Source organism: Aegilops tauschii, chromosome 7, assembly GCF_002575655.3.
Source record: "Aegilops tauschii subsp. strangulata cultivar AL8/78 chromosome 7, Aet v6.0, whole genome shotgun sequence".
Classification (NCBI taxonomy): Eukaryota; Viridiplantae; Streptophyta; class Magnoliopsida; order Poales; family Poaceae; genus Aegilops; species Aegilops tauschii.
In genome coordinates this window covers 382,074,912-382,093,659 of record NC_053041.3, presented here as the reverse complement: position 1 = coordinate 382,093,659, position 18,748 = coordinate 382,074,912, and positions in this window count along the sequence as shown.

Sequence of the window (18,748 nt, the reverse complement as noted above, 5' to 3'; positions counted from 1 at the left end):
TCGTGAGGTTTGCCCCGCCTTGATATCTCCGCTCCTCGTGAGCCTGCCCGACTAGGCCACTCCGGAGGAGGTCTTGCGCCGTCCGCCTCGCGAGGCTTGGCCCCTCGCGAGGGTCTTGGATGCCTTGTTGACGAAGATGGGCCGTACGGCCCGCTAACTTAGCCACGCCGCGGGCCGCAGGCAGGCAAGTCTAGGGACCCCCGTTCCCAGAACGCTGACAGGGAGGTTGATTTCATGAATGTGCTTGTGGGAATATGTGTCGATGACATCTCAAACAAAATTTTGCATGCAATGTGTGTGAAATGGAGGCCTATCCATATCATATATAGAGGGTCAGGCAATCCACGAGAAGAGAGGGAGGAGTCATAGATATCGATAGAGTCGAAGAGAGGATCAAGTGGGTGGGTGCGAGATCGATGAAGAGAGCCATCGAAATTGTGTGTGTGTGCAAGTCAAAGATATAGGGCGACTCACCTAGCTACCGGAATGTCAGAGGGCACAGGTCAAGTTTGTGTGTGGCAGGGAGACATGACTAGAGCGCTCGATGTATCGGTGTGTGTGTGTGGGAGGGGTGGGGGAAGGGTGAAGGAAATATGCCCTAGAGGCAATAATAAAGTTATTATTTATTTCCTTATATCCTGATAAATGTTTATTATTCATGCTAGAATTGTATTAACCGGAAACATAATACATGTGTGAATACATAGACAAACAGAGTGTCACTAGTATGCCTCTACTTGACTAGCTCGTTGATCAAAGATGGTTCTGTTTCCTGGCCATAGACATGAGTTGTCATTTGATTAACGGGATCACATCATTAGGAGAATGATGTGATTGACTTGACCCATTCCGTTAGCTTAGCACTCAATCGTTTAGTATGTTGCTATTGCTTTCTTCATGACTTATACATGTTCCTATGACTATGAGATTATGCAACTCCCGTTTACCGGAGGAACACTTTGTGTGCTACCAAACGTCACAACGTAACTGGGTGATTATAAAGGTGCTCTACAGGTGTCTCCAAAGGTACTTGTTGGGTTGGCGTATTTCGAGATTAGGATTTGTCACTCCGATTGTCGGACAGGTATCTCTGGGCCCACTCAGTAATACACATCACTATAAGCCTTGCAAGCATTGTGACTAATGAGTTAGTTGCGGGATGATGTATTACGGAACGAGTAAAGAGACTTGCCGGTAACGAGATTGAACTAGGTATCGAGATATCGATGATCGAATCTCGGGCAAGTAACATACCGATGACAAAGGGAACAACGTATGTTGTTATGCGGTTTGACCGATAAAGATCTTCGTAGAATATGTGGGAACCAATATGAGCATCCAGGTTCCGCTATTGGTTATTGACTGGAGAGGTGTCTTGGTCATGTCTATATAGTTCTCGAACCCGTAGGGTCCGCACGCTTAACGTTACGATGACAGTTATATTATGAGTTTATATGTTTTGATGTACTGAAGGTTGTTCGGAGTCCCGGATGTGATCACGGACATGACGAGGAGTCTCGAAATGGTCGAGACATAAAGATTGATATATTGGAAGCCTATGTTTGGACATCGGAAGTGTTCCGGGTGAAATCGGGATTTTTCCGGAGTACCGGGAGGTTACCGGAACCCCCCGGTAACTTAATGGGCCTTAGTGGGCCTAGGTGGAAGAGAGGAGAGGAGGCCAGGGCAGGGCCGCGCACCCCTTCCCCCCAGTCCGAATAGGACAAGGAGAGGGGGGCGGCGCCCCCCTTCCTTCCTCCCCTCCACCTCTTCCCCCTTTCTCTCCTAGTCCAACATGGAAAAGGGGGGAAGTCCTACTCTTGGTAGGAGTAGGACTCCTCCTGGCGCGCCTCTCCTCTAGGCCGGCCGAACCCCCCCTTGCTCCTTTATATACGGGGGCAGGGGGCACCTCTAGACACACAACTGATCAACGATCTTTTAGCCGTGTGCGGTGCCCCCCTCCACCATATTACACCTCGATAATATCGTAGCGGTGCTTAGGCGAATCCCTGCGTCGGTAGAACATCATCATCGTCACCATGTCGTCGTGCTGACGAAACTCTCCCTCAACACTCAGTTGGATCGGAGTTCGAGGGACGTCATCGAGCTGAACGTGTGCTGAACTCGGAGGTGCCGTGCGTTCGGTACTTGATCGGTCGGATCGTGAAGACGTACGACTACATCAACCGCGTTGTGTTAACGCTTCCGCTTTCGGTCTATGAGGGTACGTGGACAACACTCTCCCCTCTCGTTGCTATGCATCACCATGATCTTGCGTGTTCGTAGGAATTTTTTTAAAATTACTACGTTCCCCAACAGTGGCATCCGAGCCTGGTTTTATGCGTTCATGTTATGCACGAGTAGAACACAAGTGAGTTGTGGGCCATATAAGTCATCCTGCTTACCAGCATGTCATACTTTGGTTCAGCGGTATTGTGAGATGAAGCGGCCCGGACCAACATTACGCGTACGCTTACGCGAGACCGGTTTCACCGTTGCGAGCACTCGTTGCTTAAAGGTGACTGGCGGGTGTCTGTCTCTCTCACTTTAGTTGAACCGAGTGTGGCTATGCCCGGTCCTTGCGAAGGTTAAAACAACACCAACTTGACAAACTATCGTTGTGGTTTTGATGCGTAGGTAAGAACGGTTCTTGCTAAGCCCGTAGCAGCCACGTAAAACTTGCAACAACAAAGTAGAGGACGTCTAACTTGTTTTTGCAGGGCATGTTGTGATGTGATATGGTCAAGACATGATGCTATATTTTATTGTATGAGATGATCATGTTTTGTAACCGAGTTATCGGCAACTGGCAGGAGCCATATGGTTGTCGCTTTATTGTATGCAATGCAATCGCCATGTAATTGTTTTACTTTATCACTAAGCGGTAGCGATAGTCGTAAAAGAAATAGTTGGCGAGACGACAACGATGCTACGATGGAGATCAAGGTGTCGCGCCGGTGACAATGGTGATAATGACGGTGCTTCGGAGATGGAGATCACAAGCACAAGATGATGATGGCCATATCATATCACTTATATTGATTGCATGTGATGTTTATCTTTTATGCATCTTATCTTGCTTTGATTGACGGTAGCATTATAAGATGATTTCTCACGAAAATTTCAAGATAAAAGTGTTGTCCCTGAGTATGCACCGTTGCGAAAGTTCTTCGTGGTGAGACACCACGTGATGATCCGGTGTGATAGGCTCTACGTTCAAATACAACGGGTGCAAAACAGTTGCACATGCGGAATACTCAGGTTAAACTTGACGAGCCTAGCATACGCAGATATGGCCTCAGAACACTAAGACCGAAAGGTCGAGCGGGAATCATATAGTAGATATGATCAACATAGTGATGTTCACCATTGAAACTACTCCATTTCACGTGATGATCGGTTATGGTTTAGTTGATTTGGATCACGTAATCACTTAGATGATTAGAGAGATGTCTATCTAAGTGGGAGTTCTTAAGTAATATGATTAATAGAACTTAAATTTATCATGAACTTAGTACCTGATAGTATCTTGCTTGTCTATGTTAATTGTAGATAGATGGCACGTGCTGTTGTTTCGTTGAATATTAATGTGTTCCTTGAGAAAGCAGAGTTGAAAGATGATGGTAGCAATTACACGGACTGGGTTCGTAACTTGAGGATTATCCTCATTGCTGCACAGAAGAATTACGTCCTGGAAGCACCGCTGGGTGCCAGGCCTGCTGCAAGAGCAACACCAGAAGTTATGAACGTCTGGCAGAGCAAAGCTGATGACTACTCGATAGTTCAGTGTGCCATGCTTTACGGCTTAGAACCAGGTCTTCAACGACGTTTTGAACGTCGTGGAGCATATGAGATGTTCCAGGAGTTGAAGTTAATATTTCAAGCAAATGCCCGGATTTAGAGATATGAAGTCTCCAATAAGTTCTACAGCTGCAAGATGGAAGAGAATAGTTCTGTCAGTGAGCATATACTCAAAATGTCTGGGTATAATAATCACTTGATTCAACTGGGAGTTAATCTTCCGGATGATAGCGTCATTGACAGAATTCTTCAATCACTGCCACCAAGCTACAAGAGCTTCGTGATGAACTATAACATGCAAGGGATGAATAAGACAATTCCCGAGCTCTTCGCAATGCTAAAGGCAGCGGAGGTAGAAATCAAAAAGGAGCATCAAGTGTTGATGGTCAATAAGACCACTAGTTTCAAGAAAAAGGGCAAAGGGAAGAAGAAGGGGAACTTCAAGAAGAACAGCAAGCAAGTTGCTGTTCAGGAGAAGAAACCCAAGTCTGGACCTAAGCCTGAGACTGCGTGCTTCTACTGCAAGCAGACTAGTCACTGGAAGCGGAACTGCCCCAAGTATTTGGCGGATAAGAAGGATGGCAAGGTGAACAAAGGTATATGTGATATACATGTTATTGATGTGTACCTTACTAATGCTCGCAGTAGCACCTGGGTATTTGATACTGGTTCTGTTGCTAATATTTGCAACTCGAAACAGGGGCTACGGATTAAGCGAAGATTGGTTAAGGACGAGGTGACGATGCGCGTGGGAAATGGTTCCAAAGTCGATGTGATCGCCGTCGGCACGCTACCTCTACATCTACCTTCGGGATTAGTATTAGACCTAAATAATTGTTATTTGGTGCCAGCGTTGAGCATGAACATTATATCTAGATCTTGTTTGATGCGAGACGGTTATTCATTTAAATCAGAGAATAATGGTTGTTCTATTTATATGAGTAATATCTTTTATGGTCATGCACCCTTGAAGAGTGGTCTATTTTTAATGAATCTCGGTAGTAGTGACACACATATTCATAATGTCGAAGCCAAAAGATGCAGAGTTGATAATGATAGTGCAACTTATTTGTGGCACTGCCGTTTAGGTCATATCGGTGTAAAGCGCATGAAGACACTCCATAATGATGGACTTTTGGAATCACTTGATTATGAATCACTTGGTACTTGCGAACCGTGTCTCATGGGCAAGATGACTAAAACACCGTTCTCCGGTACTATGGAGAGAGCAACTAATTTGTTGGAAATCACACATACAGATGTATGTGGTCCGATTAATATTGAGGCTCGTGGCGGATATCGTTATTTTCTTACCTTCACAGATGATTTGAGCAGATATGGGTATATCTACTAGATGAAACATAAGTCTGAAACATTTGAAAAGTTCAAAGAATTTCAGAGCGAAGTTGAAAATCATCGTAACAAGAAAATAAAGTTTCTACGATCAGATCGTGGAGGAGAATATTTGAGTTACGAGTTTGGCCTACATTTGAAACAATGCGGAATAGTTCCGCAACTCACGCCACCCGGAACACCACAACGTAATGGTGTGTCCGAACGTCATAATCGTACTTTACTAGATATGGTGCGATCTATGATGTCTCTTACTGATCTACCGCTATCGTTTTGGGGTTATGCTTTAGAGACGGCTGCATTCACTCTAAATAGGGCACCATCAAAATTCGTTGAAACGACACCTTATGAACTATGGTTTGACAAGAAACCAAAGTTGTCGTATCTTAAAGTTTGGGGTTGTGATGCTTATGTGAAGAAACTTCAACCTGATAAGCTCGAACCTAAATCGGAGAAATGTGTCTTCATAGGATACCCAAGGGAGACTGTTGGGTACACCTTCTATCACAGATCCGAAGGCAAGACATTCATTGCTAAGAATGGATCCTTTCTAGAGAAGGAGTTTCTCTCGAAAGAAGTGAGTGGGAGGAAAGTAGAACTTGATGAGGTAACTGTACCTGCTCCCTTATTGGAAAGTAGATCATCACAGAAATCAGTTTCTGCGACACCTACACCAATTAATGAGGAAGTTAATGATAATGATCATGAAACTTCAGATCAAGTTATTACTGAACCTCTTAGGTCAACCAGATTAAAATCCGCACCAGAGTGGTACGGTAATCCTGTTCTGGAGGTTATGTTACTAGACCATGACGAACCTACGAACTATGAAGAAGCGATGGTGAGCCCAGATTCCGCAAAATGGCTTGAGGCCATGAAATCCGAGATGGGATCCATGTATGAGAACAAAGTATGGACTTTGGTTGACTTGCCCGATGATCGGCAAGCCATTGAAAATAAATGGATCTTCAAGAAAAAGACTGACGCTGACGGAAATGTTACTGTCTATAAAGCTCGACTTGTTGCGAAAAGTTTTCGACAAGTTCAAGGGATTGACTACGATGAGACCTTCTCACCCGTAGCGATGCTTAAGTCTGTCCGAATCATGTTAGCAATTGCCGCATTTTATGATTATGAAATTTGGCAAATGGATGTCAAAACTGCATTCCTGAATGGATTTCTGGAAGAAGAGTTGTATATGATGTAACCGGAAGGTTTTGTCGATCCAAAGGGAGCTAACAAAGTGTGCAAGCTCCAGCGATCCATTTATGGACTGGTGCAAGCCTCTCGGAGTTGGAATAAACGCTTTGATAGTGTGATCAAAGCATTTGGTTTTATACAGACTTTTGGAGAAGCCTGTATTTACAAGAAAGTGAGTGGGAGCTCAGTTGCATTTCTGATATTATATGTGGATGACATATTACTGATTGGAAATGATATAGAATTTCTGGATAGCATAAAGGGATACTTGAATAAGAGTTTTTCAATGAAAGACCTCGGTGAAGCTGCATATATATTGGGCATCAAGATCTATAGAGATAGATCAAGACGCTTAATTGGACTTTCACAAAGCACATACCTTGACAAAGTTTTGAAGAAGTTCAAAATGGATCAAGCAAAGAAAGGGTTCTTGCCTGTATTACAAGGTGTGAGATTGAGTAAGACTCAATGCCCGACCACTGCAGAAGATAGAGAGAAGATGAAAGATGTTCCCTATGCTTCAGCCATAGGCTCTATCATGTATGCAATGCTGTGTACCAGACCTGATGTGTGCCTTTGCTATAAGTTTAGCAGGGAGGTACCAAAGTAATCCAGGAGTGGATCACTGGACAGCGGTCAAGAACATCCTGAAATACCTGAAAAGGACTAAGGATATGTTTCTCGTTTATGGAGGTGACAAAGAGCTCATCATAAATGGTTACGTTGATGCAAGCTTTGACACTGATCCGGGCGATTCTAAATCGCAAACCGGATACGTGTTTACATTGAACAGTGGAGCTGTCAGTTGGTGCAGTTCTAAGCAAAGTGTCGTGGCGGGATCTACGTGTGAAGCAGAGTACATAGCTGCTTCGGAAGCAGCAAATGAAGGAGTCTGGATGAAGGAGTTCATATCCGATCTAGGTGTCATACCTAGTGCATCGGGACCAATGAAAATCTTTTGTGACAATACTGGTGCAATTGCCTTAGCAAAGGAATCCAGATTTCACAAGAGAACCAAGCACATCAAAAGACGATTCAATTCCATCCGGGATTTAGTCCAGGTGGGAGACATAGAAATTTGCAAGATACATACGGATTTGAATGTTGCAGACCCGTTGACTAAGCCTCTTCCACGAGCAAAACATGATCAGCACCAAGACTCCATGGGTGTAAGAATCGTTACTGTGTAATCTAGATTATTGACTCTAGTGCAAGTGGGAGACTGAAGGAAATATGCCCTAGAGGCAATAATAAAGTTATTATTTATTTCCTTATATCATGATAAATGTTTATTATTCATGCTAGAATTGTATTAACCGGAAACATAATACATGTGTGAATACATAGACAAACAGAGTGTCACTAGTATGCCTCTACTTGACTAGCTCATTGATCAAAGATGGTTGTGTTTGCTGGCCATAGACATGAGTTGTCATTTGATTAACGGGATCACATCATTAGGAGAATGATGTGATTGACTTGACCCATTCCGTTAGCTTAGCACTCGATCGTTTAGTATGTTGCTATTGCTTTCTTCATGACTTATACATGTTCCTATGACTATGAGATTATGCAACTCCCGTTTACCGGAGGAACACTTTGTGTGCTACCAAACGTCACAACGTAACTGGGTGATTATAAAGGTGCTCTACAGGTGTCTCCAAAGGTACTTGTTGGGTTGGCGTATTTCGAGATTAGGATTTGTCACTCCGATTGTCGGAGAGGTATCTCTGGGACCACTCAGTAATACACATCACTATAAGCCTTGCAAGCATTGTGACTAATGAGTTAGTTGCGGGATGATGTATTACGGAACGAGTAAAGAGACTTGCCGGTAACGAGATTGAACTAGGTATCGAGATACCGACGATCGAATCTCGGGCAAGTAACATACCGATGACAAAGGGAACAACGTATGTTGTTATGCGGTCTGACCGATAAAGATCTTCGTAGAATATGTGGGAACCAATATGAGCATCCAGGTTCCGCTATTGGTTATTGACCGGAGAGGTGTCTCGGTCATGTCTACATAGTTGTCGAACCCGTAGGGTCCGCACGCTTAACGTTACGATGACAGTTATATTATGAGTTTATATGTTTCGATGTACCGAAGGTTGTTCGGAGTCCCGGATGTGATCACGGATGTGACGAGGAGTCTCGAAATGGTCGAGACATAAAGATTGATATATTGGAAGCCTATGTTTGGACATCGGGTTCCGGGTGAAATCGGGATTTTTCCGGAGTACCGGGAGGTTACCGGAACCCCCCGGTAACTTAATCGGCCTTAGTGGGCCTAGGTGGAAGAGAGGAGAGGAGGCCAGGGCAGGGCCGCGCGCCCCTTCCCCCCCAGTCCGAATAGGACAAGGAGAGGGGGGCGGCGGCCCCCGTTCCTTCCTCCCCTCCACCTCTTCCCCCTTTCTCTCCTAGTCCAACAGGAAAAGGGGGGAAGTCCTACTCCCGGTAGGAGTAGGACTCCTCCTGGCGCGCCTCTCCTCTAGGCCGGCCGAACCCCCCTTGCTCCTTTATATACGAGGGCAGGGGGCACCTCTAGACACACAACTGATCAACGATCTTTTAGCCGTGTGCGGTGCCCCCCTCCACCATATTACACCTCGATAATATCATAGTGGTGCTTAGGCGAAGCCCTGCGTCGGTAGAACATCATCATCGTCACCACGCCGTCGTGCTGGCAAAACTCTCCCTCAACACTCAGCTGGATCGGAGTTCGAGGGACGTCATCAAGCTGAACGTGTGTTGAACTCGGAGGTGCCGTGCGTTCGGTACTTGATTGGTCGGATCGTGAAGACGTACGACTACATCAACCGCGTTGTGTTAACGCTTCCGCTTTCGGTCTACGAGGGTACGTGGACAACACTCTCCCCTCTCGTTGCTATGCATCACCATGATCTTGCGTGTTCGTAGGAATTTTTTTGAAATTACTATGTTCCCCAACAGAGGGGTAGGCGGAGGCCTAACTATAGAGGTAGAACGACTCGTATATGTGTTGAGAAGGAGAGACCCAGCTATGTCTTGGGGGAGATCGGTCGACATCCATACATAACTGAAGGACGGGAAATAGGATGGGACAGAGAGAGAGAGGAGAGAGAGAGGGAGGGAGAGGGGTAGAGTGCTGGATGGGTGATGGAGTTGCTTCTCGAAGATGGTGGGAGAGGCCTACTAGACAAACTGAGGGTGGAACTGCAATATTATCAATAAGAGTGGGGATGTGTTTCTATGTGTGCCTGTGCGTGATAGATCTGCCGGGACACATCCATGGATGATGAAGGGGAACCATGTGTTTGGTAAGCAAACCTAACTAGATCGGTAGATTAATTGTTGTTTGTCGGAGGAAGGGAGAGACATAACTAATGAGGTAGATCGATCGACGCGTGGGAAAAAACGAGTTATAAGGACCTAGCTAGCTATATGTGTAGCGGGAGATCGGTCGATGTACGTCCATTTGTTAGAGGCAAATAAGGCCCGGCGAGACGGATAGACAGAGAGAATGGAGCTAGGAGGTGGTGCGAGAGGCTCAGCTACTAGCTAGATATGGGGAGGAGTGTGCGGTTGTGAGATCGATGAAAAGAGGGGCGAGAGTTTACACGTGTGTGGGACCGTATGAGAGACATGAGGCAAGGACACATAAAGGAGGAGATTGAAGGTGCGTGTGTATGTTATAGGCAGACATCGCTGGAGAGGTTTATCGATCGGTGTGTGTCGGAAAGGAGTTGTGGAGACTGTGGGAGAACGACCTAAAGAAAAAAATGAATGTGCGCGATCGATAGAATGCTGAGGGAGGGGGAGGGCGAGGTGTAACGCCCACGATGCGGCTATATCTCCCACGTGTCGAGGCATGACTTAGAGGCATAACCGCATTGTGGTTTTGTCGCAAGAAGGGTCATCTTCACACAATCCCATGTAATGAACAAGAAAGGGATAACGAGAGTTGGCTTACAATCGCCACTTCACACAATACATAAATATAATTCATACATCATCCAAAATACACACATAGACCGACTACGGTCAAAATCCATAAGAAAATAAGATAACCCCAAATGCTAGATCCCCGATCGTCCCAACTGGGCTCCACTACTGATCATCAGGAAAAGACACATAGTAACGACCACGTTCCTCATCGAACTTCCACTTGAGGTCGATCCCATCATCTGCACTGGCATCGTCGGCACCTGCAACTGTTTTGGTAGAATCTGTGAGTCACGAGGACTCAGCAATCTCACACCCGCGAGATCAAGACTATTTAAGCTTATAGGAAAGGATGGTGTAATGAGGTGGAGCTGCAGCAGGCACTAAGCATATATAGTGGCTAAACATACGCAAAAGAGAGCGAGAAGAGAAGCAACGGAACGGTCGTCATCTAGTAATGAACAAGAAGTGATCCTGAACTTCTACTTACGTTCATGCATAACTCAAACCGTGTTCACTTTCCGGACTCCGCCGAGAAGAGACCATCACGGCTACGCACACGGTTGATGTATTTTAATTAAGTCAGGTGACAAGTTCTCTACAACCGGACATTAACAAATTCCCATCTGCCTCATAACCGCGGGCACGGCTTTCGAAAGATAATACCCTGCAGGGGTGTCCCAACTTAGCCCATTATAAGCTCTCACGGTCAACGAAGGATAAACCTTCTCCCAGGAAGACCCGATCAGTCTCGGAATCCCGGTTTACAAGACATTTCGACAATGGTAAAACAAGACCAGCAAAGCCGCCCGAATGTGCCGACAAATCCCGATAGGAGCTGCACATATCTCGTTCTCAGGGCACACTGGATAAGCGAAGCGTACAGGTACCAACATAACCCAAGTTGCCAAGGGACGGTCCCGCATGGTGCTCTAGTTTGGACCAGCACTCAGAGGAACACTGGCCCGGGGGTTAAAAAAGATGACCCTCGGGCTCGCGAAAACCCGGGGGAAAAGGCTTAGGTGGCAAATGGTAAAACCAAAGTTGGGCCTTGCTGGAAAAGTTTTATTCAAGGCGAACTGTCAAGGGGGTCCCATAAATCACCCGACCGCGTAAGGAACGCAAACTCAAGGAACATAATACCGGTATGACAGAAACTAGGGCGGCAAGAGTGGAACAAAACACCAGGCATAAGGCCGAGCCTTCCACCCTTTACCAAATATATAGATGCATTAATAAATAAGATATATTGTGATATTCCAAAAAATATCCATGTTCCAACATGGAACAAACTTCAACTTCACCTGCAACTAGCAACGCTATAAGAAGGGCTGAGCAAAAGCGGTAACTTAGCCAAATAACGGTTTGCTAGGAAAAGATGGTTAGAGGTTTGACATGGCAATATGGGAGGCATGATATAGCAAGTGGTAGGTAGCGCAGCATGGCAATAGAGCGAACAACTAGCAAAGCAAAGATAGAAGTGATTTTGAGGGTATGGTCATCTTGCCTGCAAGGTTCTCAGAGTTATCGAAAGCTTGATCCTCGTAAGCGTACTCAACAGGTTCCTCATTCACGAACTCGTCTCCCGGCTCTACCCAACACAAGAACACAAGCAATGGAACCACAATCAATCACGGGAAATGCACAAGCAACATGATGCAAAGCATGAATGATATGCGAGATGGGATATGCGATGCATATGCGTGCTCCGGACGAAAAATGATGAAAAAGGCAGTAACTTGGCAAACCAAGCATGCCACTGGAAAGATGAGATGATTTCGGTTGAAATCGATATAAAGATCACCGGAAACGGATGCACGGTTTGCAAATGGCAAGCAAAACAAGAATGACACGAATCTGCGATTAACAGCATGATAGCACTTAGAATACAACAAATAACTATGCTACAGCACCCCAACATAGCAAAAAATCATTTGGAAGTAATTTACAGGAGATGCTTGATAAAAGATGAACACTGAGCTACGGCTAGATCACAACATAACAGGCTCAAACAAGCATGGCAAAAGTGCAAAAGATAACAGGTTCACAGACGTGAAATTACTGGACATGGCATAAACAGCATCAGGTAGCAATGTTCAGAGCAAGAAAACAACATGCTACAGGAACTTAACATAGCAAAACAAGGCATTGCAGTATTCTACTAAATACATATGACAAAAGTCCCTTATTGACTATAAGCCAAAAAGAGCAGAAGATATGATGGCAACCATGTAAACATAGCAAGTTTCGTTAACAGGTTTCAGACTTAGCAGAAAACAGAGCATGGCAGAAACAATAATATGAAGGCATCTAGGTGAGCTTGATGCACTCACCCCAAAGCAATGCATGACAAAACAAGCATACCTACAGCAAGATGGAATGTTTATGAAGCTATCCATGGCAAGAGCAAGTACATAGCATGTATGAAACAACTACAACAAGCTTGGCAAAATTGAATATCATGTTAACAATCTGCCAGAAATATTTTATAGCAAAAGTAGAGCAAGATTGAGTCATGCTATGGCACTCCATAATTGCAAACAAGGGCAGGAATGGATCAACTACAATAATATCTACAAAACATCCTTACTGAACATCACCAAAATAAGCATGGATCTCTCTGTAGCATCAAGTTTACATGGCAACAAAATAAGAGCAGTCACAGACAGTAAAATCACTAAGTCCCTGAAATCAGAAACATTACGGAGCCTAGTTTGCATGCTTGCGCTAGTCACCACAGAGATCACACAAATACATGGCATACACCCCTGTAAAGATGGCATGGCATACAACAAAACACATGTAGATCTCATGCCCATAAGATGCACAGATTAAATGCAACAAAAATAACAAATCCACAAGTTCTGATAAGTAACAGCAGATAACAGCAACTAGCACTCTTGCACCAGAGATTTGGGCATCAAGATGGACTCCAATGAGCATGGTGCAATGAAACAAAATGAAGAGCATCACGAGGCGAACATTTCGATATATTACACGCGCGAAACAGAGCTATATGCAGAGTTATGCCATGAGGAAGTATGCAATAGAATGTAGAATATCACAGACTTGGGAAAATTTCGGGGGAGAAGTCAACCTGCTCAACGGATCTGGATCGGGACTTGAGCTCGCCGGAGCTAGGGGAGGCGCGGCGGCCGGGGAGGAGCTCGGAAGGAAGGGAGGAGGCGGCGGGGCGTCGGGGGAGCGCGGAGGAGAGGGGCGGCGACCCCGGGCGGCACGGCACGGGTGCCGCGGGAGCGGGCGGCGGCGCCGGCGATGGGGCGGCGGGCGGCGCCGGCGGAGTCCGGCAGGCGGCGGCGCGGCGGGAGCGGCGGCCACGGAGGGCTCGGGCGCGGGCGACGGGGCTGGAGGAGCGGGCTCGGGGAGGCCTCGCACGGGCTCCTGCGGGCCGGCGGCGATGTGGGCGCGGGGCGCCACGTGGCGGCGTCCCGTTGGCTGCGGGCGTCGGTGGAGAAACGTCCGGCCGGCGGCGGACGTGTCCGGCAGCGCGGAGGAGCGGGTTAGGGTTTTGGACTGCGAATGTATTTCGGGAGGGATGCATATATATATAGCTAGAGGGAGCTAGGAGACTCCAAACGGAGTGCGGTTTTCGCCCACACGATCGTGATCGAACGACCTAGAGCATGGAAGAGACTTAGAGGAGTTTTGGGCTGTTTAGAGAGGGGTTTTTTCTGCAACACACAGAAGGCATCTGCGGTTACCCGGTTAACCGTTGGAGTACCAAACGACCTCCAAATGGTACGAAACTTGACCGGTGGTCTCCCGGTGGTATACCAAGGCCACTTGACAAGCCTCAGTCCATTCCGAGAATGTTCAACACCCGCTCACGAAAAGAAACAAGAGGGGTGTGCCGGAGGAGATGGGAGTGCCGGATTGCAAAACGGACAATGGGGAAAATGCTCGGATGCAAGAGACGAACACGTATGCAAATGCAATGCACATGATGACATGATATGAGATGCATGACATGAACAAAATGCAAAACGGAAAACAAAACCCGACCACGAAGGGAATATCATAACACATAGCCGAAAATGGCAAGAGTTGGAGTTACAAATATGGAAAGTTACATCCGGGGTGTTACACGAGGAGGGCGTGTGCATGCACGAGAGAAAGTTAGTGTTAGCTACAAATGTTAGAGGATTGTGTGGGTGTAAGAGACTAACAAAGATCATAATTTGATATGAAAGTGGATTCATATATTTGAATAGGAGATCATAGTGTTTTAAACATATGCATGCATGAAAATAGCGGTGATACGTGTGTTGTGGTTTTGCACATGTTATACCATAATGTGATAATGCATGGCGTTTGCAACTCACAGCTAAATGTCGAACAATCTAAACCATACTATACATTGAACAATCTCACATTTTATTTGAATTTGTGATAATGTGTGGCGTTTGCAGCTTACAACTAAATATCGAACAATCTAAACAATACTATATATCGAATATTCTCATATTTTATTTGAATTTGTGGTAATGTGTGGTGTTTGCAACTCACATCTAAATACTTGTAGGCGTAGGGGGCGGGGCACCATACATAATGTGATAAACACATTATACATATGAGACATGGTTTAGTTTGTGAAGATCTAGCTAGAGCTTGAAATGTACTATGATTTGAAATCAACATAAAGTGGGTTCAAAAAATTGAGTTCGAGTTCATATAGTACACATAGTTCATATGTAACTCGAGACTAATCATGTGGTGTGCTGTGAAGATAATACACAAACGATGGTTTAACTTGACAATAATGACGATTGTAGATCTTATTAAAACAGAGAAATGAATTCAAATGCTTTGACTTCAAAACAATCATTATCGTAGATCTTATTCAAATAGAGAAACGAATTCAAATTTAGTTCATATTGAAGCGGTAGTATATACGTTGGGAATGCACTAAAACGTTCATTTGAGTACTAGGTTGCATGCATTATACACCTAGCGAAATATTTTAATTGAACATAACATGAATTCAAAGTTTTGAATGACATTTGTAGTGCGAATTGATTTGGTACCGTACACGTTAGGCTTGTCCGGAAATTTCAACCCGCGCCTTGTTAGCCCGAAATATTTAAGATATATCTTTGTCTCGTTGTGCTCCGACAACTCCCTCCATCTCAACCCGCGCCTTGCTATTCCAAAATTACAACACGCGCGAAAACTCCCACCTCCTGTGAAATCCCGACACGCGAAATGCCCATGATACCCCTGAACCGAAAGAACCGCGTCAAATCGGTGGGGGTACTTTCATAACTTACCCCACATTTCGGACAAGCGCGTCCCTAAGCCATGGTTCCCCACTACCATCCCATCCGCCCACCCATTCGTACACCGAGGCCGGGAAAACCCGTGAAGCCCCACACCCTCCTCCATTCGCCACCCAGCCGGAGCCTCTTCGCCGACGACGTCGTCCACAACAACACCTCGACGTCCCTCATCCACCGTACCGGATGAGGATCCATCGTCGATCTGGTCGTCCCGCCAGTTCAGCCACCTCGTCCTCCACCTCCAAGGAGCTACCCCGACGTTCCCCTCGTCTTTCGCGCCACCTCCATTCCCACACCGCCGTCTTCACCTGCACCACTGGAAGAGCATCATCATCACCGTTTCCTCGGATGAAGCTGCGGCCTAATCGGCGCCACCAAAGAGGTTGTACACTAATCCCCGCATTTTCTTCTTGATTCGATCTCACGGTGCTGCCGGCGCTCGGTCCCGAGCCGACACGGTGCGGCTCCATCCACGGCGGCGTCGCCGGCCACTTCCTCCACGACGTCGCTCCCTCGGCGGTGACGTCCACATCAGTAGGAGCTGCTGCTGCTTTAGCTCTCGCTTGCGCTGCAGCGCTGCTCTTGCTCTCGGTCCCCTGCCTGGTCTGCTCTTGCTCGCGCTGCTGCTCTCGCTCTTGCTCTTGCTTGCGATGCTGCTCCAATTTAGCTACACTTCAGTCGACTGAATCGACTTTTGGGTCAGTCGATTTTCAGGGTGTGGGGGGCTCGCCGGAGTTAAGGAAGAACCAGCCGCAGCGGGGAGGGGGCTCGCCGGAGAGGTACCCCACTATCTATCTTATGGTTCAGGGTGGGGGCGGTGGTCGCCGGCGGTGGTGGGGCGGTGGCGTGGGGATCGCCGGAGAAAAAGCTCGGCACGGGGGGCCTACAGGGATGGCCGAGGCGGCGGCTGACTAGCAGTGGGGAGTGTTTTTGGGGCGGGCCGGGCGGCGCACCGCCGACCGCGGGCGGCGGGGGCGGCTGTTTGGCCGGTGGTGGCTGGCGGCTCAGGGGGGTGGAGGTTGAAGATGAACTGCAGGCCCTTGATTTCGTATCCAACGGGTGCAAAATCGACTGACCAGACATGAAAAGTCAGCCGACTGACGTGTAGCCTCACCTCTAGTGCGTTCAGTTTCGACTGGAAAATTCAGTTTCGACAGTTAAGTTCAGTTTCGACAGTTAAATGCAGTTTCGACAGTTAAGTTCAGAGATGAGCGGCTGATGTATACATCTAGCACTTTGTGGTTATGTATTTTACGTCATCTATTGGAGATGCTATTAGAATTCCACTCAGGTTAACGTTGTCTCTCTTGTCCTGCTAAAGCCTCGGCATCGTACAACTCACCGGAGCTGCTCCAACGGCGAAACCCTCCATCACAGCGGAGCAGTACCTCGGGCTCCATCTCCAGACGAGTAAGATCTTCTTCCCCTCCTCCGACAGCCAAGTCAGCTGGAGCATCCTCACCGGCCAACCCAATCACGCTGAGATCGACATGGCTTCGCCAAAGAGGTTGTACACTTCTTGTGGTTTGACTTAATCTCACCATGCTTCTTTGCATCCTGTGATCTTCCAATTCTTGTGAACCAAACACCCAGATTGGCAGAAATCCTGTGTTTTTAAATTCTCTGTTTTGCACGTGCATTCCTATCCTATTCCTGTCTATTTCCTATCCCTGCATTGTTAGAATCCTCAAATTCAAACAAGCCCTTACACAATTACTTCTGTTACAGATATGTGTCAAAGAAAACCTTGTGTGGTTTGTCCTGCTCCTGCGGTGTTGTGTTCCACCCCAGCTCAGCTGCTCCAACGACGGAAGGGTTCACCACAGCAGGGATCCGCTCTCCAGACTGTCTTTCGCCGCCTTAGATCTTCTTCCCCGCCGCCGGCAGCCACGACAACTGCATTACCATCATCAACAGAGCAGATGACCTTGAGGACTACACGCACTACTAGAAAAAGGGCTATAGATGGGATTGACACTAATGGTGCACCAGACAAGCGGTGCGCCATTAGTATATACTAATGGCGCACCACCTTCTGATACGCCATTAGAGTTGAAACTACTAATGGCGCACCTGGCCCAGGGTGCGCCATTAGTATCAATTTTTTTTTAACTAGTGCGCCTGTCCAAACATACTAATGGCGCATCCAGACACAGTGCGCCATTACTAGTTGTAACTAGTAATGGCGCACCTGCCGGAAAGTGCGCCACTAATGTTGTTTTTTCTATTATATTTTTTATTCCCTTTTTTGCAAAACTACTAATGGCGCACTTTTCCACCGTGCGCCATTACTAGTTTAAACTAGTAATGGCGCACTGTGGAACAGTGCGCCATTAGTATGTTTTTTTTGCAAAACTACTAATGGCGCACCACCAGAAGGTGCGCCATTAGTAACCTGGATTACTAATGGCGCATTTAGAGTTGGTGCGCCATTAGTAAGTGGACAGCAACAAGATATTTTGGACAGCCTCTCCTACCCACACTCACTTTCTCCCCACTTCATTCTCTCCACCTCCTCCTTGTCTCGGGTGCCTCCTCTTTTTCACGTCATTTCCACCATAGATTCATTCAATTTAAGTGGTTAAATTACCTTGTTTTGATAGGTAAGTAAGGGGGGAAGCTATATTTATGTTGTTCTCCCTACAACAATGTGCACATGCACTTTTTATGGCCTAGCTAGATCTATGTATGTTCGTGGTGTTGCATATGTTTGTGGTGTTGCATATGTGTTTGTGTTTGGAGGTGTACCGGTATTTGAAATGCGATAGTTTCCAATATTTTGCCGGAATGTTGATTCATTTCCGTTTCGGCGAGAATTTTGGCATTAAGCATTCTTTTTGGTCCTATTTTTAGGGAAAGTCATGCCAAATTTTTTCTTGGTTCTAAAATATCGTTTTCCTCTACCCCGCAGGCGACCATGGTCCGCATGATGACCGAAGGCATCGTGAATAGGTTTTTGAGGTCCGCGAAGGCCGAGATGCTTCAAAAGAACGAGACGGAGATAAGATGTCCGTGTCGAAGATGCAAGCTGAAGAGCCTTATTGCGGACCCGGAATCCGGGCAGGTGCGGGACCACCTGCTCTTGCGTGGTTTCATGGATGGCTATCGGTGGCAAGGTGATGAAGATGACTACGAAGTCGTCCATGGGGGCCGGGCACGAAATGAGGAAG